The sequence below is a fragment of the Leopardus geoffroyi genome, chromosome A2 (genome assembly GCF_018350155.1).
Source record: "Leopardus geoffroyi isolate Oge1 chromosome A2, O.geoffroyi_Oge1_pat1.0, whole genome shotgun sequence".
NCBI lineage: Eukaryota > Metazoa > Chordata > Mammalia > Carnivora > Felidae > Leopardus > Leopardus geoffroyi.
In genome coordinates, this window is record NC_059331.1 from 3687557 (window position 1) to 3713312 (window position 25756).

Consider the following 25756-nt stretch of genomic DNA (forward strand, 5'->3'; position numbering starts at 1 on the left):
CACTCGATTCTTGCAACATCCCTGGAGGAGGGGCAGGCGGTGGAGGGAGCTGTTACCATCGTTAGCGACTTCACAGGGGTAACGGAGGCCCAGAGAGGTCCCAGTGAGGCGTGGAGCCCGGCGGACCTTCGAACCTTGGTGTTAGGGACTGTCTTGTGTTAGGGAACTCGGGGAAGCGCACCTAACTACCCCGAGGGCTTTGCGGGTTTGCAAAGGTTTGTTGATTGTGATGGAAATAAATTTGGCTTTTTGGGGGGGGGCAGAGGAGGGGCGCTTGCTGCTTGACTTTATATTTCTCCAGTTCTTTTGTTAAATGGATTGCACCGGAGCTGTCTCCCCCCTCGGGATTTAAAGGAGTGGGAAACTCTGCGTCCAAGTTCCGGCCGCGAGTCTCGAACCCCGTCGCCGTGCCACCCCGGCCTGGTGCTGATGTTGTGCTAGGTCTCACGTACTCAGTTGCAGCCTGATAACCGGGGCGGGGCCCGGGCCCTGATTGGCATTCGCCTCAGCCAGTCCGCGCCTCGGGCTCACCCCGCAAGCCAATGCTCACTTGCCCCGGTGCGGTCGTTGGGCGGTCCCTGAGGCGCCCTTGTCAATCCGAGGCCCAGCCACCGTCGGGTTGGTGGCTGCTGCCTTGACTGGCGTGCGCCGCTTCCAATGAAAACGGAGCCGGTCAGCGGGCACGTGGGTGGGCGCCGGCGTGTCCCGTCCGGCCAGCCAATGGGGAGACGAGGCCAGGGCCTGCACCCGCCCAATCGAGGCGCGCGGGGGGCGGGTCGTGCGATGTTGATGGGCCCGGCGGAGGGGAGGGGCGGAGCTGTCAGCGACAGCCAATGGGCTCGCGGGCGTGGGCTCGGGGTCCAATGGCAGCCAGGGCGGAGCTGGCGCGCGGCCTCATAAGCCCCGCCCGGGGCGCTCGCGGAGGGCTCGGCCGCCAGCGACCGAGCGGGGCCCGGCCCGAGCGGGGCCTGGGGGTGCGACGCCGAGGGCGGGGGAGCGCGCGCCGCTGCTCCGGACCGGGCCGCGCGCGCCGCCTCAGGTGAGCCCGCGGGGAGGCGGCCGCCGCGTCGGAGCTCGGGCCCCGCCGCAGCCGCCGCCGCAGCCGCCGCCGCCGCCCCCGCGCCGCGCCCCGGGCTGCGGGCGGGCGCCCGGGACTCGAGGCCCAGGCCTCGGGCGCGGCCTGCTCGGGCCGCGGCCGCCGCGCTTTGTCCCGGCCCGCGAGGCGGTTGGGGGCGTTAACCGCCCGGCCCGGGGGGGGGCGCCCGGCGGGGCCTCGGGCGGGGGCGGCCGCGGCCGGACAATGGCGGGCCCGGGGGCGGGAGGCGGGGGCGTCCGGGCCGGGGCCGGGGGCGCGCGGGGGCTGGGCCGGGGCGTCCCCGCCGGCCCTGCACAAAAGATGACAGCGTGGGTGGCCCGGCCCGGCCCGGCCCTGCCCGGCCGGGCCCCTCTTTATTATTCACAACAATCCTGATAATTAAACAAAATGAGGAGAGAGGCCGAGACGGAGAGCTCGCGAGCGCCGGCGATCCCAGGCCCCGGCCAGCGCCCGCCTGCGCGTCCGCCGCTCTGCGCGCCCCGGTGGGGCCGCCGGGGCGCTGCCCGGTGGCGCCCCCCGCCGTGGCCGTCGCTGCCCCCCACCCCCGCCCCGAGGCAGCCCGCCGCGCCGTCGCGGCTTCCACACCTGCCCCCGAAGAGAGGCGTGCAGTCTGGATTTTTTAAATTAAAAAACCGTATCCACTTGGTATGCACCTCGCAGCTTCCGGACGCGTCCCCTCAGTGCCTCCCCCTCCGAGCCCCGTCGTCGTCCCGAAGACCCCCGTCTCTGTAGAAATAGATTGTGGAGTCGCTCCCCGCGGCGACCCCGTTGGGCCGTCCCATCTCGTCCCTTCCCCGTGGGAGCTGGGGCTCGGCTTCGTTCCGAAAGGGACCGGCCCCGGCCCGGCAGTGTGCGAGGGCCTGGGTGTGCGCGCGGTGGGCGCGATGACACCGGGTGCCGTGGGGTGCGTGTCCACCTGGGCGCGGTGGAAGGCTTTCCACGAGATTGTTCTGTCCTCCTCTGGGGGTGCGGGAGGCCTGGACTGCGCTCTGGTGTGTCCCCCCGGCTGTTTGGTTGGGGGAGGAGGCTTTTGTTTTCCTAATTCGGGTGCACCTGGGGAACTGTTTCCCGAGTTAGGAAACTAGCGGGAAGGTGGTTCTGTTCCATGGGGTCCAGTAATCCTGTAACACGCGCGGTGTGTGTTCTTTTCCGTGTGTTTCTGCCAGTGGCATTTATTCAGCAAGCTCCCTTGGGTCCCGTTGGGTGCTGGCTCTGCCTTGGGGTCTGAGGATACTGGGATTGCATTTAAGGCTTGGGTGCCCTGCCCCACGGCTCTGCACAACCATTTACGTGGCTGTCTCCAGGCGGCAGAAAGCCCCTAAGACGGGCTCATTAGACGACTCCACGGGCTTTTATCGGTGCCATCCGAGAGCTAATGACTCCCCTAATTCTCAAATAATAGCTTCCTTATGAGGCTTGGGGAGGGATTGTCAACTCGCTGGTCAGCCTTTTCTTGCCACCTCTGGGAGAGCCGTGGATGGCCTCTCTCCTCCCTGCAGTTTGTTTTCTGGAACCCTGAAGGACAGAGTGGGAAAGTCGCGGAGTCAACTTGTGATTGTCTGAGTCGAGGGTTTCTGAAACTCGCTGGCCCTCTTTCCGTGTTTCTGATTGGATGCTTGGCCAACCCCGGTGTTCTTCCATTTGTGCTGGGGACACCGTGCAGGTCAGACTGCCCTGCCCTGGGGGACGTCACCGCTGGGGAGCAAAGGGGGTGGCGGGGGTGCGGTTGCACACAAGCGCCCAGGTGTTGTGGCGGATGCACGCGGGCGCTGTGTCCGTCCCCGCCGGTGAGCTGTGTGTCCATTCGCGTGAGCGTGTAGCCATTGACCTGAAATAGATACACACGGGTGTCGGAACGATTGATTTTCTCGCGTTTTCGAATCCTTTCCTCTTTGTGGGTGGGCTGCTGAGGAAATGTTAACTACTGGAATCGAAAGGTGTTGCTGATGGGTCACTTAGGACCCGCCCTGCCTTTGTTGTAGTTTCCCTGTCTCTGTGCCATCCTGCAGGAGTCCTCTGGGCTCTGGGGTGGACAGCGACCCCCCCCCCCGCCCCTCACTATGCCCCTTTCCCCCACCCTGTCGACTCTGTACTGGGTCCTGCATTTCGTTTGGCCGCCTTCTCTGCTGGTTTCTCGCCCCTGCCCTCCAGTGCCCCGCCCCCTTCCCCTGGAGGGGCTCGGCCATCTGTTCCTGGGTTCTATCTGACACCTGTGACAGTGGGCACGTTTGAGCGCTGGAGCAGGTTATGGAGAATTCCTAACTTCAGGGGGCCTCGGTGTTAGCGGGGGAAGGGACAGGTGGGTGCCCTGGGGTGTGAAGTCCACCGTCCGTGGGGCCTGGTTCAGGAACAGGCAGCACCAGGGGATGCGTGCCGATGGACCCAGGCGCTGGCTAACGGGCCTTTCTGGGTGGCTTTTTTCCCGGGATCTGGAAGCGTGTGCGGTTCAGAGCTGTGTGTGTGACCTCGGGCCAGTCGCTTGCTCAAGAACCAAGCTGGGGGGGGGGGGGGGGGGGGGGTGGAGAACAAATGAACTCCTGGCAGAGGGCACGACTGGGAGGGCCCCGCAAACCCCCTCGGTCCCCACCATGCCTCACCCGCAGCCCAGGCCGGCCAGGGCTCCTGGTTCTGCCCCAGAGACTTGCCCCCGGGGCTGCTCTGTGGGGCCTCAGTGCCCCAGCTCTTTCCTGCCCCGCCCCCCGTGCCTCTGCTTCTGGCTGAGGGTGCTGGGCGGCGGAGGAGAGTGCCGAACCGCGACCCCATTCTGACCTGCTGTTCTTGGCCGTGTCTCTGGATTCCTGTCCCTAGAGAGGCTTCCGAGTCTGAGGGACCTGGGTTCAAATCCCTCCTCTGGAGTAAGTCACTTTCCTTCCCTGGGCCTTGCATTTCTCATCTGTAAAATGGGTACAGCGAGAGCCCCTCGTAGGTCATCGTGGGGATCGGAGGGGATGAGAGGCACTGAGTGTCTCGTGTGGCACCAGGAGCTCTGAGCGGGACCGGGTTGACTGTTGCTGCAGCCATCTGCTTCTTTCCGGGGCTCCCTCTGCCTGTCGCCGTTCCGCTGGATTGTTCTCCATGGGACCGTCCTGGGCACCGTAGGGGGCTGAGCAGCATCCCTGGCCCCACCCACTTGATGTCAGGAGCCACCCCCAGTGTGACAACCACAGATGTCCCCTGGGGCACGCACTCGCCCTGAGAGCCTGTCACTTAGCCTTTAACCCTGATGTTTGGTTATGACCCCAGTCTGCCTCAAGTTCTGGTTTCCTTTGTCCCCCTCCTCCCCTCCGTTCTTGAATAGGGAGGGGCCCGTGTTTGTAGATGGTGCCGGCCGTACGCAGCCTGGCTGTCCGGGTCCTTCCCGACTGTCGCTCTGGCCTTCCCAGCCCGTAGCTTCCACTCCAGGAGAGGCGCACACCCACAGACTCCCCCAGGCCCCCCCACCGCCATGGTGCAGGGATCTTCGAGGGCTGTTCCCGTCACGAGCCCCTCTGGGCGCCCTGCCCAGGCTTTCACCTCTTCTGCTCCCCCCAGCCCCCCGCCATACCCCTTCCTGTCACTTTGCTTAACAGTTCTCTCTGAGTCGACTTGAAGGTGACTCACGTCCTTAATCTCGCCTCCTCCTGAACAGAGATGTCCCCAAAGTCGTGGGTCTGTTAATAAGCTGGTTGCAGATCTACAACGAAATGGATTTAACTACGACGTTAACAAGAGAAGTTTGTGTCACGCCATTAGCAAGGGCGGGGTGGATTGAGGAATTGATTTTGTTGTTGGATGAATTGGATTTTGAGGGTCTCGTTGGTTAGAGAGGGTATCCCTGGCATCTGGTCTGTCACTTTTCAGTCTTGTTCCCTCGGGGAGCTTTTGGAAACTGTAAAAACGGTCTTCCTCTCCTCAGAACCCTCTCTGGTGGCTTCCTGTTGTCCCTGGAAAAAACTCGAGACCCTTTCCCGTGGCCTCCCTGCTCTGTCCTCTGTGATCTGTCCTTTCTCCCCGCCCTCGTCCTCCCCCTCCCGTGCCTGCTCCCTCAGTCCTAACCAGCTTCCCTGCCTCAGGGCCTTTGCACTTGCTGTCCCTTCACTCTTCTAGCCAGCTGGCTCCTTGTCATTCAGGTCTCTGCTCAGAGGCCGTCCCTGACCACACTGCCTCAACTCACCCTTGCGACCACCCTCTCTCCCCGCCCTGCCTTTTCATCTTTGCGTTTGGCCCTGCTGTAAATACACGTTAAGCTGTTGATGTGTTTATGGTCCATCTCATTCAGAGGACAGAAGCTCCTTTTGTGAAGGGTCAGAGAGTAGATAGTGTTGGCTTCACAGGCCAGTCTCTGTCCCCACTGCTCTGCCATCGTAGCACGAAAGTATGGAAATAAATGAGTGTGTCTGTTTTCCAATAAAACTTTATTCATGGTCACAGAATTGTGAATTTCACATACTTTTTGCACGTGATGAACTGTTTTTCTTCTTTTGATTTTTTTTTTTTCTCACCTCATCACTTAAAAACGTCAGAACCAGGGGACACCTGCACCAGGGCGTGAGGTCCACGCCATAGAAATGACATCTGTCTTGGCTGCCGCGTGTCTCCCTAGCACCTAGGGCAGCCTGGCACACGGTGGGTGTTCAGTGAGCGCTCTTTTGTTGAATGAATGAATTTCTATCTTTTTTACATCGAAGCACTCTAGATTAAGAAAAGGGGGGTGGGTCCTGGTTTGTTTCAAGGGAAATTAACACTGCTGGAAATACAGAAATACAGAAAATGTTACGATTTCATCCACCAAAACAACCCCAAGATGAAGGAAGAAAAAAAAGTAGCTGTGAACAGGGGCAAATGCTTTGCTATTTGTGATGCCTGACCTTCTCATGCTCCCCCCTTTTGTACTGTACCCCGGAAAATTGGGGAGAAATATTCTCAGAAGATTGGGAAGGAGTCCTCTCGGCCTAAGGAGTTTGTTTTGGTCTAGCAGAGGCTGAGGGTTTAAAAGGAAGACGCGTTTCCCAATCACTTTGTTTTGTAAGCATCTGACCCATTCTCTTTACCCACCAGCGCCTGCGTCGGAAGGGGCGGTGGAGTCCTGGGAGGTGGTTTTGTGTCTTTGTTTTTTGTTTTTTATTTATTTTAATTTTTATTTAAAAAATTTTTGATTGTTTATTTTTGAGAAGGAGAGAGAGAGAGAGAGAGAGAGAGAGAGAGACAAAATCCGAAGCAGGCTCCAGGCCCTGAGCTGTCAGCCCAGAGCCCGACGCGGGGCTCGAACCCACGAACTGTGAGATCATGACCTGAGCCGAAGTCGGACACTTAACCCACTGAGCCACCTAGGCGCCTTATGTTTTTGTTTTTTAAAGTTTTTATTTATTTTTGAGAGAGAGCCCAAGTCGGGAGAGGCGGAGAGAGGGGGACAGAGGATCCGAAGCAGGCTCCGTGCTGGCGGCGGGGGGCCCGATGGGGGCTCGAACTCACGAACTGTGAGATCGTGACCTGAGACGACGTTGGCTGCGTAGCCGACTGAGCCACCCAGGCATTCTGGGAGGTGGCTTTTGTAGTCACCAGCCGCAGGGTCTCCACGGGGACTCGCTGAAGAGGTGGCTTTCACGGGCGTGGATGCTGAGCTTTGTGGGGCTCCTGGACAGCCAGGTGGCTGCCAGATGGCACGTGTCGGGTGCGGGACTGTGCCTGGCAGCATTTGTCCTGCCTTTCTCTTCGACCACGGCTGCTGGGTGTGCAGAGCGGCTGACGAGTGATTCCCGAGCCAAGGACGTCTTCAGTGTCTCAGATCTGGTAACTTCCCAGGACCGTTCTGACTTGTCAAGAGAGCGTACCGTTAATTTACAGTCATGCCTTCTTTTTTTTTGTTTTTTTTTTAATTTTTTTTTTTTCAACGTTTATTTATTTTTGGGACAGAGAGAGACAGAGCATGAACGGGGGAGGGGCAGAGAGAGAGGGAGACACAGAATCGGAAACGGGCTCCAGGCTCTGAGCCATCAGCCCAGAGCCCGACGCGGGGCTCGAACTCCCGGACCGCGAGATCGTGACCTGGCTGAAGTCGGACGCTTAACCGACGGAGCCACCCAGGCGCCCCAGTCATGCCTTCTTTAGCTGATGGAGGTAAACAGTCTGGAGAGGGTTACTCAGAGCTTCTTGGCTTTCCAAAGTTGCCTGTCTTTTTTTTTTTTTTTTTTCTTTCTTTTCCCTCTGCCTCTCCGTTTCTCCCTTCTTTCGTTCCGTCCCCTCTTTCCTTGCCCTGCGTCGGCGGTTCTGGTGAATGCGAGGGCGCTGGGGGAAAGTGAGGGCATTGCCGGACAGGGTGTGTGAAGCCGCCTTGGCCCCACGGCCGGCCGGCCGTGCCTTTTAGCAGCAGAGGAGCGCAAAGCTGTCCTGCTGCTCTGGGCTGTGACTCCAGGGGGTGGCGGCCTCGAGTGCTTTTGCTCGGTGGACAAAGAGCGAGTAGTCAGAAAGCAAGCCCCCCGGTGGGTCCCCAGGTACAGAGCAGAACAAGGACTAGCGTAGGATTTGGCCCTGGTTGCCGGCCCGTGATCCCAGTTGGATTTCTCAGATGGGCCTGTACGGCGAGTGGCGCAGAGGGGATCTCTGGGCGGGGCGGTCCAGACTCTCGCCCCAGATGGTGGCACCTTCCGGGCAGGTAGGGGCGGAGGTGGGCCCGCCTTTGTGGCTTCGTGGCCGCTCGCTCCGGGCTCCAGGGAGAGGACGTGGAGAGAGACGATGCGTGTGAGACGAGCTGGCGGTGCATCTGGAGATGTGCTTTGTGCGGAAGAAACCAGGGGCTGGAGCCCCGAGGCCCCGTTTGACCGAGAGCCAGCCTGCGGCCACCAGCAGGCGCCGTGACGGTGTGACGACAGGGGTGGGCCCGGGATCCCCGGCCCCTAAGCGGGGTTGGAGATGGGCCGCACGCCCCGGCGTTTCTGGGTAGCTCAGACGGCGGCCTGGGAGCCGGCTGGTGTGGTCTCCACTTGGGCACCCGAATGAGCGCGACCCTGGCCGGGTGGCCTGGCCGGAAGATTCCATCGTTTTGCCGCTGGCCCCTTCGAATCAGATACGCGCTGTCCACCCCCTCCCCACCCCCGCCCCTGTTTCTGTCAAAATCCCATCTATCAGCGTCGGCCCTCGGCACGGTGGGCTCCCTATCTCAGGTCGGCGGGCTGCATGGATCCGATTATCTTGGTCACGAGTTGAGAGGATTGCTCGTGTCTCGCTTGCGTGTGAGTAAAGCCCCTGGAATTTAAACTCTTGATTCGCCGCGTTATTCCAAGTCCTCCTCCCCGAGGAAGAGTAGGGAGTCAGGAGAGGCTAGTTCAGCTGACCCCTTCTGGAAAAGAAGGCGTCCCGTTCTCGCTGCCTTCCCGGGCGGCCGCGTGTGGAAGCCACAGAGCGGTCTCGGCCGCTCCTGTCTGCCGTGTCCTGCTTGCACCAGAGGCAGCCACCCCCCTCCCCCCCGCCACCGGCCCGGCAGTGTTGTTCACTGGGAAACCGGCCACTCCACGCGGGGAGCGCCTCTCGCTGGGCCCCGCAGAAGGGAGTGTGGGGGCTTGGACGGACGGACGGACGGAGCTCGCCCACCACTGAGAGAGCTGCGGCCGCTGGGCACTGTCGGGTCGAGGCCAACGGTCACAGGCAGAGTGGGCACGGGGGCCTCGGTGACACGTCCCGCGGCCTCTGCAAATGCCCAAGCCGTGCGGTCTGCCGACCTCGAGGCGAAGGTACGAAACCGAGAGTCACAGAAGGCCTCTCACCCATGGCTCCTGGCCTGCTGACCGGTGGTTCGCGTTCACGGTCCCGGCCAGGCCGCGGCTTTGCGGTGGAAACCCGGCCACGGGGGCCCTGGCTCCATCTGAGGGCGTCTGCCGGTGTCCGTTGCGTGTGACAGTATCGTCAACCCCGCTTGTGCCCGGCCGGGTGTTCGTGGCGGCCGGATGAGCAGCGTCTCCTGCCCACAGGGGTCGTGGCGCGCGGCAGAAGGCAGAGGGGCCGGGGGGCCGGGGGGCCGGGGCTGCCAAGATAACATGCAAACCGGGCCAGTGGGAGCACGGGGCAGGGGCAGCGTCTGCTGGCTTGGGTGGTGGCCAGGGAGGTGACAGAAGAGTCACCACGTGACCTGAGCCTTGTCCTCATGGGTGACGGCGAGCCGGCAGGCAAGGAACGGGGGGTTGGGGGGGGGGCGCTGGGGGCCGTGGCCTGGCGGGCCTGTAGGGAGAAGAGCACAGGGGAGGCAGGGAAGCCTGAACCTCTCGGGTGTGTTTGCCCGAAGTTCCAAGGGGCTAAGAGAAAGGGGGGGGCGGTCAGCTCTGCCCTCGAGGATCTTAGAGTCTAAGACCAGAGCTGTTCAGGTCACCAGGGAGGGCCAGGGGACAGCTCCCCAGCAACTGGCTCTGGTGTGATGCCCAGACCCTGAATTTGTAGAGCAGCCCCTCGTAAAGTACTCCTGCCCTGGGGTGCTTTTTAAAAATATCTACAATATACATAATAAATACATATATACGTACTTCAGGTAGACTCCGTGCCCAACGTGGGGCTCAAACTCACGACCCCAAGACCAAGAGTTGCGTGTTTTACCAACCGAGCCAGCCAGGTGCCCCTTAAATCTATTTTTGTGCAGATGGTCACATACCGTAACATTCTCCCTTTTCAGCGGACAATTCATTGGCTTTAGAGCATTTATAGAGCCGCGCGGCCATCACAACCAGCAAATTCCAGAACATTATTATCATCTCTAAAGGAAACACGGTGCCTATTAAATAGTTACTCCCCCCTGCCTCCCAGCCCCCTGGGCAGCCGCAAACCCCCACCCTGTCTGTGGATGTGTCCGTTCTGAGCGTTTTACATAAATGGAATCATACAAAATGTGACCTTTTGTGTCTGGTTCTCTCACTGAGCATCTGTGCGGGGAGACTTGGCCTGTGGGTCTGGGGATAGGTTTGGAGGATGAGAGAGTTCTAGAACATCAGGCGTGCTGACCCAGCTCACCCGGAGGAGGTGCTCAGGCCGCCCTTTGCGTGCACGGTTCCAGACTCCTGTCCTCCGTGATGAGTCTTCACCTGTCTGCCCTCTTCCTCCAGCCCAAGCCGGCCCAGGGGGTCCCCTGCGGGACCTCTGTGTGCAGAGCAGGGCCTCCCCGCGTCTGCCGCACGGAGCCGTGTGGCCCTGGCCCCCACCACCCTGGCTTGTCCGTATCCTGTGTGCTGTGGGATCACCTCCTGGTCGGTAGGACTGGGACCTCCCTGCCTGGAACCCTCCATGGCCTGAATCAGGAACGGGTGTCCTGGTTCCTGCTGACGCGGTTGGCCGTGCATCGTCCAGGGCCTGAGTGGGCCTCCTGGAGAGCTTCCTTTATTTATTTTTTAAAGGTTTATTTACTTACTTTTGAGATAGAGACAGAGCACAGGCTGGGGAGGGGCAGAGAGAGAGGGAGACACAGAATCCGAAGCAGGCTCTGGACTCCGAGCTGTCAGCACAGAGCCCGACGTGGGGCTCGAACCCACGAACTGTGAGATCATGAACTGAGCCGAAGTCGGGCGCTCAACCGACTGAGCCACCCAGGCGTCCCCGGCCAGTGCCTTTTAAAAGTGAGCTGCCTCCTTGGGCCGCTTCCCTTTCCCGGACTGCCTGGCCCCAGCCCTGCCGGGGTTGGGAGTTGTCTCTTAGATGGCAGTCACTGGGTTTGGAGCGTCCCCGCAGCCCTCAGAGAGCCCCGTGAAGCCCACCAGCTATGGAGTTGCACGCGGGCCACGGCTCCTGCCCGGGTGTCCCCTACCCCGCGTGGTTAAAGAGGTAAGCGGATGCCCCCTTGCCCCCGAGGGGTAGTGGCACCCCCATACCGGGTGAGTCAGAGATGCATCTGGGCAGATCAGGGAGGGCTGAGGGCCACGATGGGTGTGCCGACAGCCCCGCCTCCCCCCGCGTGCTCGGCCGGCGTCTTCCCTGTGGGCACAGGACACGTGGCCTTGTGTGGGTGACTTTCCGTCCCTCTGGCAGAGGATACGGATGAGCCGGGGTGTCCCGAGTGCAGCGCTCGTGGGAAGATGCCCCACGGGTCCACGCGTGGACGCTCACCGAATGCCTGGTGACACAGTTGGTCCCCCGCTTCATGCCGTAAACAGAAACTAACTCGGAAAGGACCGGTGACCTAAATGTGGGAGCTGAGGCTACAGCACCCTTAGCAGGAAACAAGAACGCAGATGCCTTTCCTAAGGGAGTGCCAGCAGGTAAAGACGCAAAGCAAGCCCCTTGTGTAACTGGAGTTTTTCTCGTAGCCACAGTAGAAGGTAAAAAAAAGCAGATGAAATTAATTTGATTAATGTATTTCAACTGAACCTGACGTCTCCCGAATGTTAACGTTTCAGCCTGTAATCGCTATCAAAACAGTCACCGAGTTGTCTTACGCTCCTTTGGTTTTTGTTTTGTTGGTACTGAGTCTCCAACGAGCTTTGTGTATTTCACACTCCATGCTGTCCCCCCCCCCCCCCGCCCCTGCCCCAGGCCGGTCCCTGGGGAGGGACCCCAGGCCTGGATGGGCTGAGTCGGCCGTGGGGGTGCCTGGCGCTTAGCGGAGACTGGCCCCTTCCATCCGCCTCCCGTTCCTGCCCCCCTTCCTGGGCCATCAGAATTTCTGGAGCTATCCGCTTCTAGCTGGAGACACGAGACAGATCCAACACAAACCAGCTCTGGCCACCGAGGGGCGAGAAGGGAGGGCGTTGACCCACTGCAGGAGGGGTGCGGCCAAGGGAGAGCCCTTGGGGGAGAGTCCAGGGGAGGTCCTGAGCCTTTCACGGAGGTAGGATTCGAGCCAGCATTTGGAGGAGGAGGAGGTCAGGACAGCCTGCCTCGGGGAGGGCAGGGGCTGACCCCTGGAGGGCCCTGTATTGGGGTGCTGTGGGGAAGTGGAAAAAGCTGAAGTCCCCGCCTGCGGTGCTGCCCCTCCCTCTGGGGTGTTGGGCTCCAGGGCCGGGTCTCGATCCCACCCATGCACCTTGCAATACGTCTCATCTTTGACGGGAGCGCCGAACCTCGTACCAGCTGTGAAGGCTGATGAGTCCTGGAGGCTAAGCCCCGGGCTGTGCGTTTGCGGCATGGATGCTGGCCATGCTGGGGGGCTGTGAACTTAGAGCTCGAGACGTTTCCCGGAAGGAGTTGCAGGAACTTGGAATGCTTCTTTGGCCGTGGGAAAACCCGGGAGAGAGACGCGTGTACGAGTGTGGCTTGGAAATAGCCTTCCCCAGCTGCAGCCGGTCTTAAATGGCCCGAGGTCTCAAGGCAGGATGGCCGAGGGGGACGGACGGCTGGAGGCTTGTTCCCCACGCACCTGAGCTCCTACCTCTGTTTTCCGTCTCTGCCCTTATCTCCAAAACGGGGATGACAGGGAAAGTCTCCGCTTCCAGGGAGCTGAGATGCGCGCAGTCAATACGTGAAAATCCATTAGGGAAATAGTTCCCACCCCAGGGGCCGCTGTGCTCCCAGGGGACGCTGGGTGGCACCTGGTGACTTCCGTGGTCATCATGAGTGGGGGTGCTCTTGACATCCGGGATGCTGCTCAGTGTCCCACAGTGCCGAGGACGGCCCCAAATGTCCCGATTTCAGGCACACCTGGTCCAGGGTGAGCCTTCAGTGGAGCACGGGGACAGTTTTTGTCTGGGCTTCTGCTACTGTCTTTCCTTGCCGTGAATCAAGGTGTTGGAACAGAAGTCTTTTTTTAAAAGTGTGTTTATTTTTGAGACAGAGACAGAGCGGGAGCAGGAGTGGGGAGGAGCAGAGAGAGAGAGGGAGACACAGAATCGGAAGCGGGCTCCCGGCTCCGAGCTGTCAGCACAGAGCCCGACGCGGGACTCGAACTCGTGAATCGCGAGATCATGACCTGAGCCGAAGTCGGACGCTTAACCGACTGAGTCCCCCAGACGCCCCTGTTACAGCGGTTTCTAAAACCACTTTCCACTCCAGAATTGCCCGTGGTTTTTACACCTCTGTTCTGTATTTGTGCTGGGAAAGAAGTTAAGAAACAATCGAGGTTATTCGAAGGCACCTTGAAAATCGGGTTGCTTTTCCTCCCTCTGGAGCTTCTTTATTTGAATGGGGCAGGTGGGAGGGTTTGGCCAGGGATTTACGGGCCAGGAAGCATGGGCGCTGTTCCCCGGGGAGGCTGGACCCAAGTCAGCCAGGCCAGAACTCGGAGTCCTGTGGCCTGTTCCACATGCCTCATTGGGTTTTCTCCTCCGGTGAACCTGGGGTTTTGTGAACTTGGAGCCGCCCGCCTGGAGAACCGGTGTCCTGGGCCGGCTGGTGCCGCTCGGGCCTGCGGGTGGGTTCGGGGTGAGCCTGTGGCTTTTGCAGACCAGCTCTGAGTGTGAAAAGCCCTGCGTTGGGTATTGTGCCCCTCGGCCGCCCTGGCTCAGGCATCCTTGGTGCGGCCACTGTGACACCCGCTTCCGGGAGCTGCCGCCTCGGGGTTCCAGCACCTGGTCCTTGAAGTCCCAGCTCTGCGTGTTAATTAACTTGGCCTTCAGCCAGAAGAAGGTCTGGAGACTCTGGGGTCAGCCAAGTCACGATGGCTGCTTCCCTCACGAGCCTCCTGGACGGGTCTTCGTTACCAACGTCACTTACCCTCACGATATAAAAATCGGCAGTGCCGGTGAGACGAAACCAAACCAGGAAAGGCCTTCTGCGATCCTGTGAGCATCTCACGCGTGCTCAGTCAGTGTGGACTTGGCGAGGGTCCGTCTGTGTGCTCCTGGGGTCCGTCGGTCGGTTTGGGGGCGATGGGACGTGCTCCTTGCCCTGAGGGCCGATGCGGTAGCTGGGGAGGCAAGGATCCCTGGTTGGGGACTGGCCACGTGGCCCTGTGACCGGCAGGCAGGGGTCCTGTCACACAGCCTGATTGCCCGGGAGGCCTGGAGCTCAGCGTGGTCAGGATGGGGCAGGGGCCTGGCCCCCGATGCCGGGGAGACGGGAGGTCGGAGTGGGCGCTCCAGAGGACGGGGCTGCCCAGGCCCCTGGGCTGCTCCGGTGAACCGGGCCTGATAGAGCCCCGCGCTCCCCCTCGCCGGCGAGAGCGCCAGTGGGGCCTGCCGGGGGTTCTCTGGAAACTGCCAGAACCCTCCGCTCTTTGCCTCCGTGTGTCTGCGTTTGGGATTTCCACCCCGGATGCGGAACAGCCCCGAGACATCAAAGGCTCCCCGGCTCTGATTGGTGCCTTAAATGCTGGCCTTGCGCCCTGAGGTGCACACACTCCCTTGCTTGGCCCTCCGGTGAGGCTGGCCTGGACAGGGGTGGGGGTGGGGGGCCGGGCAGGGCTCCCGGAGCTGCCTCCGCGTACAGGGGCTTGGGAAGACCTCTCTGGGGGATTTTTGGGGGGATCAGCAACTCGTCCTCACGACTTGGTTTGAGTGTGGAGCCAGCACTGAGAATGGGACCCCAGCTCCCAAATCTGCTCTGCCACTGACCTGGGGCGAACAGCACAGCCTCTCTGGGCCTCGGCAGCCTCGCATGCTCCCCTCACTAGGGGACGGCAAGCCACAAACGGGGCGATGTCCGTTAATAAGCGCTTGGGGGCGCCTGGGTGGCTCCGTCGGTTAAGCGTCCAGCTCTTGGTTTCGGCTCAGGGCATGATCTCGCAGTCGTGGGTTTGAGTCCCACATCGGGCTCTGCGCTGATGGCACAGGGCCTGCTTGGGATTCTCTCTCTGCCCTCTCTGTCTCTCCCCTCAGCTAGTGTTGTCTCTCTCAAAAGTAATTATTCAAAAAAAAAAAAAAAATGCTTGGCACAGGGACTCTTATCCCTGGCCATCAAGTGGGAACTTTGGGGTTTACGACCAGCAGACTCCACCAGCCCCCACTTTGTGGAAGAAAACAGAGTCTCACCACAGCCCTGCTGACCTGGGAGCCCATCATTAGACATCTCCAAGCTTAAGGTGCCAGGCGAGGTGCTAAGTAGCCCCTGGGTGCTGAAGTGAGGGAGCCCTGTGACCGGGAAAACAAGGGGTGGACAGGAATCCTCTCCCAGGAGATGACACTTGGGCAGAGATCTGAATGACGAGGAGGTGCCAACCACGAGGACACCTGGAACAAGAAGTTCCAAGTGGAAGAACAAATAGTACATGCAAAGGCCCTGAGGCGGAGATGAGCTTGGCACGTTTGAGGATTGGGAGGCATCCCGTGTAGCTGGAACGTGATGAGCTGGCGGGAGACCAGTAAGGCTGGGGTTCGCAGAGGCCAGAGCGAGTGGCTCTGTCGCTTAGGCTGCGGTGAGCCGGACCCCGTTCCAGGCAGGGAGAAGCCTGGGGAGGTGATGATGAAATAAGAGATTTATGTGCTTGCAGAGACCCCTTTGGTGGTGGGAGTACAAACTGGGGGCTGTCTTCGGCTGTCATCCAGGCCGGTCATGACGGTGGCTCAGAAGAAGGTGGTCTGGGCTGGGGGCCAGCAGGACTGGACTTGGGGGATTGTATGTGTGGGAAAGACGAGCCAGTGCTGACTCCCAGGTTGGAACGGCTGGTTTCAAACCCGGGCCCCACCACTCCTCCCAGCTCTGTGACCTGGGGCAAGTTGCTCAACCTCTCTGAGCAGCCTCTTCCTTACTGGTGATGGACGATGCTAGGTTGACAACCTGAGATCGTTGTCGTGATTGGAGAAGTTGGAACGTGGGCGATTGGCACGGTTCTCCGCGAGGGGGCCTGTCTCTGGATGCTGGGCCCAGTGTGGAAGGTACTGGGGGATGCTCGTTCTTGCTTCTCCCAGGACAGCCGGGCAAGGTGGGGCCATGTGAACTCACCCTGTTGGTTGTGTCAGCCAGTCTTCCTTTCCTTTACTCTTCTCCTTATTTTTGTTTGTTTGTTTGTTTGTGTATTTATGTGGGGGGACGGGCAGAGAGACAGGGAGAGAGAATCCCAAGCAGGCTCCGTGCTGTCTGTGCAGAGCCCAGCACGGGGCTCGGGCTCACAAACCGTGAGATCCTGACCTGAGCCCACACCGTCGCTTGACCCGCCAAGCCACCCAGGCGCCCCAGTTGTTCTCCCTTTTAAACGTTCTTGTTTACAGAGTCGGGACCTTGGCGTCGGAGCTGATCGTTTTCACCTGGAAGTGAGGACTTCGAATCTGGTCTCCTGAGGATTTGCAGGAATCCCCGATCTCAGCCATTCGGCTTTCCGCTCTGGAATGAGGGCTTGGGGGTGGGTCGGTCCCCGCGGGACTTCGCGGCAGCTGAAGGAGAAATTCTGTATGGGAAGCAAGCTCCTGGCGCCGGGCAGGGCTCAGTTTTAGAGATTGTGCTTTTAGGCAAATCTCAGATGCTGTTTGGAATGCTGTCATCATTCCAGGTGGCACTCGGACCGCCCCCTGTCTCGTTAGGGTCTGTGATGGGAAGACACTGGGGCAGCCCTGGTCGCCTCTCTGGCCGTTGTCGTGGGGTGCGTAGGAGACCAGAGGGCCTGCGGTCTTGATGGGAACGTTTGAAGGGTGTTTGTAAGTCTGGATGGTTCTGGTTATTCATTTTTGGTAAGCTTTTTGTTATGGACAGTTGGAGCACACGCAGAGGGAGACGAGAGCCTGTGTGTACCCATCACCCAGCCCTCAAAGCATCAGTCCGCATAACGGTCTACCCTTCCTCACCTCCACGGTGAAATATCCCCCACGTTACCTTTTTAAACTTTGTGTTGTCCGAGAATTGCAGACTCCCAAGAAGTTGCAGAAATAGTACAAAGAGGTCCCGTGTGCTCCTCACCCGTCTTCCCCCAGTGGTGACGTCTTACGTAACCGCAGTCCGCCATCAAGGCTGGGAGACTGACATTGGCACAGAGCATCGCCGGCCTTCCCGGGAATCCTTGCGCTCACCTGCTGGTATGTCTTTGTGACGTCGCCCGCGTGGGTTTGCGTCACCCCCCCTCGCACTCGAGATACGTAGCTGTCCCGTCAACACGGGCGAGTTTCCTTGTGCTTCCCCCTCAGGGTGACCGGCCGCTCCCGCCCCCAGGTCCCCGCAACCACTCTGTTCTCTATAATCTAGTCATTTTGAGGATGTTATGGAATCAGACACCACGCGTAGCCTTTGGGGATTGGCTTCGTTCACATGTAGTCCCTCCATCTAGTTTGTCGCCCGTATCCATCGCTCTTTGCTTTCTGTTGCTCGGTCTCCTTGCGTCATTTTATAATCCTCTGTATTTCTATAAGGTGCATATGGCAGTGTCTTGCATTCCTGATTTTGGCAGTCTGAATCTTTCCTCCCTTTTTTTCTTTGATCGGTCTACCTAGGGGCTTATTAATTTTGTTGATCTTTTCATGGAAACGACTCTTGCTTTGGTTGGTTTCTTTTATTCTGTTAATTTCTGCTCTGGTCTTTATTATTTCCTTCTTATTGATTGCTTTGGATTTAGTTTGCTCTCTCTCCAGTGCCTTCGGGTAGAAGTTTAGATTATTGATTTGCGAGCTGTCTTCTTTCAACATAGGCAGCTGTGAAGTCCCTCTAAGTATTGCTTCGCTGCGTCCTGTAAGTTTTGGTTTATCGTGACTTAATTTTCATTAACCTCAAAGTGTTTTTCTAGTTTCGCTTGTGATATTTTCTTACCCATTGGTTATTTCACAGTATGATTTTTAGGGGCGCCTGGGTGGCTCAGTCGGTTAAGCATCTGACTTTGGATCAGGTCATGATCTCTCAGTCTGGGAGTTCAAGCCCCATGTCGGGATCTGTGCTGACAGCTCAGAGCCTGCTTAAGATTCTGTCTCCCGCTCTGCCCCACCCCACCCCTCACCCCCCGCCCCCCAATTCATGCTCTCTCTTGTCTCTCTTAAATAAATAAACTTGGGGCACCCGGGTGGCTCAGTCAGTTAAGCATCCGACTTCGGGTCAGGTCATGATCTCACGGTTCATGGGTTCGAGCCCCACGCCAGGCTCTGTGCTGACAGCTCAGAGCCTGGAGCCTGCTTTTGATTCTGTGTCTTCTCCCCCTCTCTGCCTCTCCTCTGCTCATGATCTGTGTCTCTTTCTCTCAAAAATAAACATTAAAAAAAATTTTTTTTTAAATAAACAGGCTTCAAAAAAAGTATGCTTTTAAATTCCCACATATTTGTAAATCCCCAAATTTCCTTCTGTTACTGATTTCTAATTTTTCTTGTGGTCAGAGAACCTACTTTGTATGATTTGAAATTCCTGTTAATTTAATGAGGCTTGTTTTATAGCCTAACATATGGTCTGTCCTGGAGGATGATTCCCATGTACTGAGAAGAAAGTCTGTTTTACTGCTCTTAGGTGGGGTTCTCTCCACACGTCTGTTGGTTTGCAGTGTTGCTCAAGGGTTTTCTTTCTTTGTTGTTTCTGCCTGGTGGTTGTATCCATCGTTGATAGTGGGGTATTGCTTCTCCAACTACTGTTAATTGAATTTTCTGTTTCTCCCTTTTTTTCTATCAGTTTTCGCTTCGTGTACTTTGGGTCTTATTAGTAGATGCATGTAAGTTTGTAATTGTTATCTTGTTATAAAATGTTCATCTCTAACATTTTTGTTTTAAAGCCTGTTTTGGGGGATATGAGTGCAGCCAGTCCGGTTTCCTTATAGTTGCTGTTTTATTTTCCATCCTTTTACGTGCAACCTACAAGCATCTTTGCATCTAAAGAGCGTCTTCTATAGACAGCACCTAGTTGGGTCTTTTTTTTTTTTTTTTTCTTTAAGTTTTAATTTAAATCCCAGTTAGTTAGCATCCAGTGTAATATTGGTTTTAGGCTCAGAATTTAGTGATTCGACCCTTCCATCCACCAACCACCACCTGGGGTTCATCACAACAGATGCGCCCCTTAATCCCCATAATCTGGGAGCCCATCCCCCCCCCCCCCCCGCCCCGGGTGACCAGCAGCTTGTTCTCTATAGTTAAGAGTCTGTGTTGGTTTGCCGCTCTTTTTTTTTTTTTTTTTGCCCCCTTTGCTCATTTGTTTTGTTTCTTAAGTTCCACATATGGGTGAGATCTTGTGGTATTTGTCTTTCTCTGACCTATCTCCCTTAGCATAATCCACTCTAGCTCCAATGTTGTTGCCAGATTTTATTATTTTTTATGACCCAGTAATATTCCATTGCGTGTATGTCCCACGTGTTTGTCCGTTCATCAGTTGACAGATACTTGGGCTGTTTCCGTAGTTTGGTCGTCGTAGCTAATGCTGCGATAAACATCGGGGTGCACGTGCCCCTTTGAGTTAGCATTTTTGTTTTCTTTGGGTAAATACCTAGTATTGCAATTGCTGGGTCGTGGGGTGGTTCTATTTTTAACTTTTTGAGGCACCTCCACACTGTTTTCCGAAGTGGCTGCACCAGTTTGCGTTCCCACCAACAGTGCACGAGGGCTCCCCTTTCTCTGCATCTTCGCCAATACCTGTTGTTTCTTGTGTTTATTTTTTTTTTAAAACGTTCTTTATTAGTGAGAGAGCGAGACAGAGCATGAGCGTGGGAGGGGCAGAGAGAGAAGGAGACACAGAATCTGAAGCAGGGTCCAGGCTCTGAGCGGTCAGCACAGAGCCCGACGCGGGGCTCGAACTCACGGACCGTGACGTCAGGACCTGAGCCGAAGTCCGATGCTTAACTGACTGAGCCACCCAGGCGTCCCTCTTGTGTTTTTGATGTTAGCCATTCTGACAGGCGTGAGGTGGTATCTCATTGTGGTTTTGATTGGTATTTCCCTGATGATGAGTGACGTTGAGCACTTTTTTAAGGTGTCTGTTCGCCATCTGGATGTCTTTCTTTGGAGAAGTGTCTGTTCATGCCTTCTGCCCATTTTTTAGTTTGGTTTCATTGTTTGGGTGTTGAGTTTAATAAATTCGTTATAGATTTTGGATACTAACCCTTTATCTCATATGTCATTTGCAAATACCTTCTCCCATTCTGTCCGTTGCCTTTTAGTTTTGCGGATTGTTCCCTTTGCTGTGAAGACGCCTTTTTATCTCGACGAGGCCCCAAATAGTTCATTTTTGCTTTGGTTTCCCTTGCCCCTGGAGACGTGTTGAGTAAGAAGTTGCTGCGGCCAAAGTCAAAGAGATTTTTGCCTGTTTTCTCCTCGAGGATTTTGATGGTTTCCCGTCTCACACTTAGGTCTTTTACCCATTTTGAATTTATTTTTGCGTGTGCTGTAAGAAAGTGGTCCAGGTTCATTCTTCTGCGTGTTGCTGTCCAGTTTTCCCCACACCATTTGTTGAAGAGACTGTCTTTTTTCCATTGGCTGTTCTTTTCTGCTTTGTCGAAGATTAGTCGGCCATGTGTTTGTGGGTCTCTTTCCGGGTTCTCTGTTCTGTTCCGCTGATCCATTGTTTCATGCCAGAACCATACTGTTTTGATCACTACAGCTTTGTACTCTTATTTGAAGTCCAGAAAGGTGATGCCTCCAGCTTTGCTTTGCTTTGTCAAGGTTGCTTTGGCTATTCGGGGTCTTTTGTGGTCCCGTATAAATTCTAGGATTGTTTATTCTAGCTCTGTGAAGAACGCCGGTGGTATTTTGTTAGGGCTCGCAGTGAATGCGTAGATGGCTTTGGGTAGTATTGACATGTTAACAATATTTATTCTTCCAACCCATGAGCATGGGATGTCTTTCCATTTCTGTTGCGTCGTCTTCAGTTTCTTTCCTCGGTGTTTTATAGTTTTCAGAGCACAGGTCTTTTACCTGTTGGTTGGTTGGTTGGTTGCGTTTCCTCCTACATATCTTACGGTTTTTGGTACGATCGTAAATGGGGTTTATTGCTTAATTCCCGTTCCTGCTGCTTCATCATCGGTGTATAGAAATGAAACAGATTTCTGTACGTTGATTTTGCATCCTGTGACCTTGCTGAACTCATGTATCAGTTCTGGCAGTTTTTTGGTGGAGGCTTTCAGGTTTTCTATAGAGCGTCGTGTCATCTGCAGCTAGCATGAGTTTGACTTCTTCCTTGCTGATTTCGATGTGTCTTATCTCTTTTTGTTGTCTGATTGCTGAGGCTCGGGCCTCTGGTGCTGCGTTGAATCACAGCGATGAGAGTGGACATCCCTGTCTCGTTCCTGACCGTAGGACGGTGTCTGTTTATTGGAACTGTTTAATCCGTCCACATTCGTTCGTTCGTTCATTCATCTCTCTGTCGTCTTTTTTTAAAACTATCTTTTTTTTTTTTAAGTTTATTTATTTTGAGAGAGAGAGAGAGAGAAAGCGTGAGCAGGGGAGGGGCAGAGAGAGAGAGGGAGAGAGAGAATCCCCAGCAGGCTTCTTGTTCTCAGCACAGAGCCTGATGCAGGGCTCGATCTCCCGAACCGTGACATGACCTGAGCCTACCTTGTCAGACGTTCGACTGGCTGAGCCACCCAGGCGTCCCCTCTATCTATCTGTTTTTAAAGTAGGCTCCCCGCCCAACGTGGGGCTTGAGTTCACAACCCCGAGATTAAGAGCCACACGCCCTCCTGACTGAGCCCGCCGGGCGCCCCTAATCCATCCATATTTAATGTCATTATTGATCTGGTTGGAGTTCCGTCTGTTACTCTCCTTTTGTTTTCTGTCTCGTCTTTGGTTCCTCTCCTTTACTGCCTTCTTTGGCGTGAAGTGAATGTTTTCCAGTGTGATGTTTTAATGCCCAGAACGGTTTTTCTCACTTTATGTTTTGAAGTATGTTCCAGTGTTGGCTGTCGCTCTTCTCAGATACATCTTATCAGAATTCCCAGTAGGATTTGAAGCAAATCGATGCTGATTTCTTTCGCACTGAGCTTCCTTAGGATTAAGCTCACTCGGTCCGTGAAAGAGCCCGGGGGGCTCGGGGGCGCTCCTGTGCCCGTCCGTCTGCCCGCGTGGTGTCCGTCTTTCGTCCGTTCCTCCTCGCCCTCGGTGAGACGAGCGTGACAGAGCCCTCGCGGGACCGTCGCACGGGAAAGTGTCCGCGAGGTCCTGCCCCCTCCGGCCCGGGTTTGGGAGGCCCCGACGCTGCGTCATCACCCTCTCTGTGGTGTTGGCCTCTTCTCCGTCGCCCCGTCTAAGCTGACTGGTTTGTGGCTCTGATGCTGTCCCAGGGTTCCAGATCTGGGTGATGCGTCACTCCCACTCGCAGGCAGGCAGGCAGGCAGGCCGGTCTTGGGTGTAAGGCGGGCCCGGCGGTGAACCCGGAGACCGGTCTGCGGCAGGCGACGTGGGCAGTCCCAGCGTTCTGGATACACTCAGGGGGGGCTCCGAAGTGGTGGGCGAGCTCTGATGTGTTCATTTTCCAGGGTGCTGGGTTTTTTAAATGGCACCTTTATGAAGTAGAATTCCCGGGCCGTCTGCTCACCCTTTGAAAGCGCGTAATTCCGAGGCCCCTGGGGGGCTCAGTCGGTTAGGCCTCCGGCTCTTGGTGTGGCCTCAGAACACGGTCTTACGGTTTGCTGGTTCGAGCCCCGTATCAGGCTCTACGCTGCCGCTGCGGAGCCTGCCTGGGATGCTCTCTCTCCCCCTTCTCAAGGCTCGTCCCCTGCTCTCTCTCTCTCTGCCTCTCTCAAAAGAAAGAAACTTACACAAAAATTAAATCGACAGAATGTGTATTTTTGGGAGAGAGAGTGAGCGTGCGCGAGCAGGGGAGGCGCAGAGAGAGAGGGGACGGAGAACCTGACACAGGCTCTGTGCTGGCAGCAGAGAGCCCGACGCGGGGCTCGAACTCACAAACCGCGAGATCATGACCTGAGCCGAAGCGGGACACTTACCTGACTGAGCCACCCGGGCGCCCCAGACTTGCGGTACTTTAAATGTGAATTAGGTAGAGCGGGTACTCTAATGGTTTGGCTGAAGGCTTACTCCCAGGACTTGGTTCTTGTCTCCCTGGATGGACCAGCCGGTTGAGCTGCTGGAGGGCGGGGTCCTCTGGGTCCCAGGCACAGCTCTGCACGTGGGCTCCAAGTACGCTTTGGTCTTACAAAGGTCAGCGCAAGTATTCCCACTGGAGGCACAAGTCTGGGTGGGTTCCGAATTCCCCCGGATCCTACCGCCCTGGATCTTGGCCCTGGCTCTCCGGGTCATTGCCGTGTCCGTTTCCCTGACCGCACGCGCCTTCGTTTTTGTTGGGGCGTGTGTGCTTTTCTCCTTGGATTCCGTGGATTCTTTTCTCTTTAAGCGTCACTGCAGTGAGCGTCCTGGCTGCTGGTTCTTCGAGGTGGGCTTGTGAGTGCGGACGCTTGGAGCGTGGACGCCTTTTGTATCTTGAGGTGGGTTGCTCGTTTGTCCCCAGGAAGGCGGTCGGGGTTGGTGCTCCCACGGTGGCTGGAGGTTCTCGTCATACGGACGGCAGCCCAGCCCAGCTTCCGTCTGTCCTTGTCATCTGTCACCTCCCAGTCGCCTCTTTTTTGAATTACCGGTTCGTAGCCGCTGCCTCCCTGTTAAACTGGCACGCTTGTGTTTTTTCTTGACTCACAACGGGAGTTCTCAAACCGTTTGATATCTTTGAACCGGGCCATTCTCGGGTGGGGTGGGGAGGGGGTGTCCCGGGCACCGTGGGGTCTGAGCAGCATTCCTGGCCCCACCCGCTGGATGCCAGGAGCCCCCCAGTGTGGCAGCCACAGATGTCCCCAGATGTCGTCTGGGGGCAGGATCGCCTCCGGTTGAGAAAAGCATCTTATAATAACCTTTTCTGCATTAGGGCTGTTAGCACCCTTTTGTGTCACACATTTTTTTTTTTGTTTGTTTTTTTTCTCAGCTTCCCATTTATCTTTCAGCTTTATTTTTGATGTGTTGGTACATAGAATCTTTGCAAGTTTATTGCCAGATTTGTCTTTTCCTCTAAAGTTCCTGGTCTTGTGACCTGCTTGGAGAGGTCTCCCCCTCCCCCCGCCCCTCACTAAGATTATAAAAACGTTGGCCAGCGTCTCCCTCCTTGGACTCTTGGGACGTTCACGAAGGCCCGCAGTCTGGAGGCTACGGGGCAGCGCGTCTCCCTGCTGGTGGGCTCGGCCCCCCTTGTGCTTGCGGCGTGGCCTCAGACAAGTCACTCCGCCGCCCCGTGCCTCAGTTTCCTCCTCCGTGAAATGGGCTGCGGTCGCAGTACCCGCTTCCCGGGGTCGGGGCCGGTCAGACGTGCCAGGCGTTTAGAGCCGTGTTGGCACCGGGGTTAACTGTGTCCTCTGCGTCGGCCCTTCCCCCCTGCTGTCATCTCACCCCACTGTGGGCTCCGAGGGACGGCCCAGAGCGGACTCCAGAAGGAGGGTGGGGCTCGGGGAGGCCAGCGAACCTGTCCAGACTCACCGGGGCCGGAAGGGAGGAGCAGGGCCTCTCTGGGCACATGACTCGTGTACCTGCGAGTGGCCCAGCCCCGGCCCCACCCACTGCCCACGCGCAGTCACAGGGCACGTTTGTGGAGACCTAGGAAGGTTGTTTGGTTAATGATTATGGTTTTACGTGGTGACTTACGGAACACCTGAGACCTCTGCGTGTGAATAAAGAAAGGGCTGGTGTTCTGAGCCTCTGCTAGGCCTCTCTGGCTGTGCAGGGAGCTTGCTTGGGGGTCCCCGAGGAAGCTGGCATCCGGCCCTCTCTCTGTGTGGCTCCAGCCCCTTGCCCGTGGCTGTGGGCCAGGCGGACAGGTGGCCTTTGCCCACGCTGCTTCCCGGGCCCCGTGGAGCCGAGTGGAGATGTAGGTGGGCTGGCAGACCCCGTGTTTGCTCCTGACGTGCCAAGCAGGTGCTTGCAGCCGAGTCCGCGGCTCTCCCAGCTCCCGGCCTCCTGCCCAAGCACTCCCGCCTGTGGTTACTTTTCCAACCCGAGTGTTTCCTCTTTAATTTTTGCCGTGAACGTTTTTAGAGGCAGATTTTCAGATTTACGGAAAAGTTGCAAGAATAACACAAAGAATTCCGGGATGCGTTTCTCCCAGTTCTCGAGTGTGAACGTTTCACTCGTCTGCTCTGATCCTCCTCTCTCTCTCTCTCTCTCTCTCCCCCTCCCCCTCTCCCTCTCCCTCTCCCTCTGCACTTTCCCTGAGCTGTTTCAGAGAGATGCCCCTTTACCCCGAAATACTTCCGTGTTCAGTTCTTCCAGACAAGACAATCTGTCTTCCCGACAACTGGTCAAAATCAGGAAATTAATTCTCGAAATTCTCAAGAGAGAGTCTGGGATCCCACACCGTGTTCAGTTGTCAGACCGGTTTTGTTTCCTTTAACCTGGAACCGCTCCTGAGTGCGTTTGGAGTTCATGACTTTGACCTTTGGGAGGAGACAGGCTGGTTATCCTGTGGGATGCCCCTCAATGTGGGTTTGTCTGACGCTTCCTCCCCGTTACGTACTTGTGGCAGGAACATCCCAGAAGTGACCCTCTGTCCTTCTTTGGACGTTGTATCCGGAGGCCCCTGGGGTCAGTGTGATATTCACCTCCGTCTCCGGGGTAAGGAGAGATCTCCGTCCTAAAGTTACTACTTTTCCAATTCGCACTTAGTAAGTTTCTTGCGGGGAGATAGTCTGAGACCATGTGGACGCCTCTCACTCCTCCGGCGTCCACTGTCGGTCTTAGCGGCCCTTGTTGACTCTGGCCAAAGGAGGATTGATTCCATCATTCCTTTTGCATTCGCTGATTGGTTTTCCGCTGTCTGGACACGCTGTCTCTTCTTCCCCGTTTGTTTGTTTATATCCCTGTGGGCTCATGGATTCTTACCTGATTCACTAGGTTATGATCCGGTGCCGTCATTATGTTTTTGGTTGCCCCAGCGGTCCCAAATTTATCCAGAGGAAGAGCCCCT

General features: G+C 56.9%; 1 protein-coding gene across 13 annotated transcripts in view; it reads left to right on the top strand.

The window, feature by feature from the left end:
• The first annotated feature begins 922 nt into the window (after positions 1-922).
• KDM4B (lysine demethylase 4B) overlaps positions 923-25756 on the top strand; it is a 134126-nt gene continuing 109292 nt past the window's right edge. For 7 of the 13 annotated variants that reach the window (XM_045491627.1, XM_045491629.1, XM_045491630.1 and 4 more), the window contains exon 1: positions 924-1039. The gene's annotated coding sequence lies outside the window, so the exon portion shown is untranslated. Of the gene's footprint in view, positions 1040-25756 lie in introns of all 13 variants that reach the window. The other 6 variants (XM_045491628.1, XM_045491635.1, XM_045491638.1 and 3 more) reach the window with 3 other exon arrangements.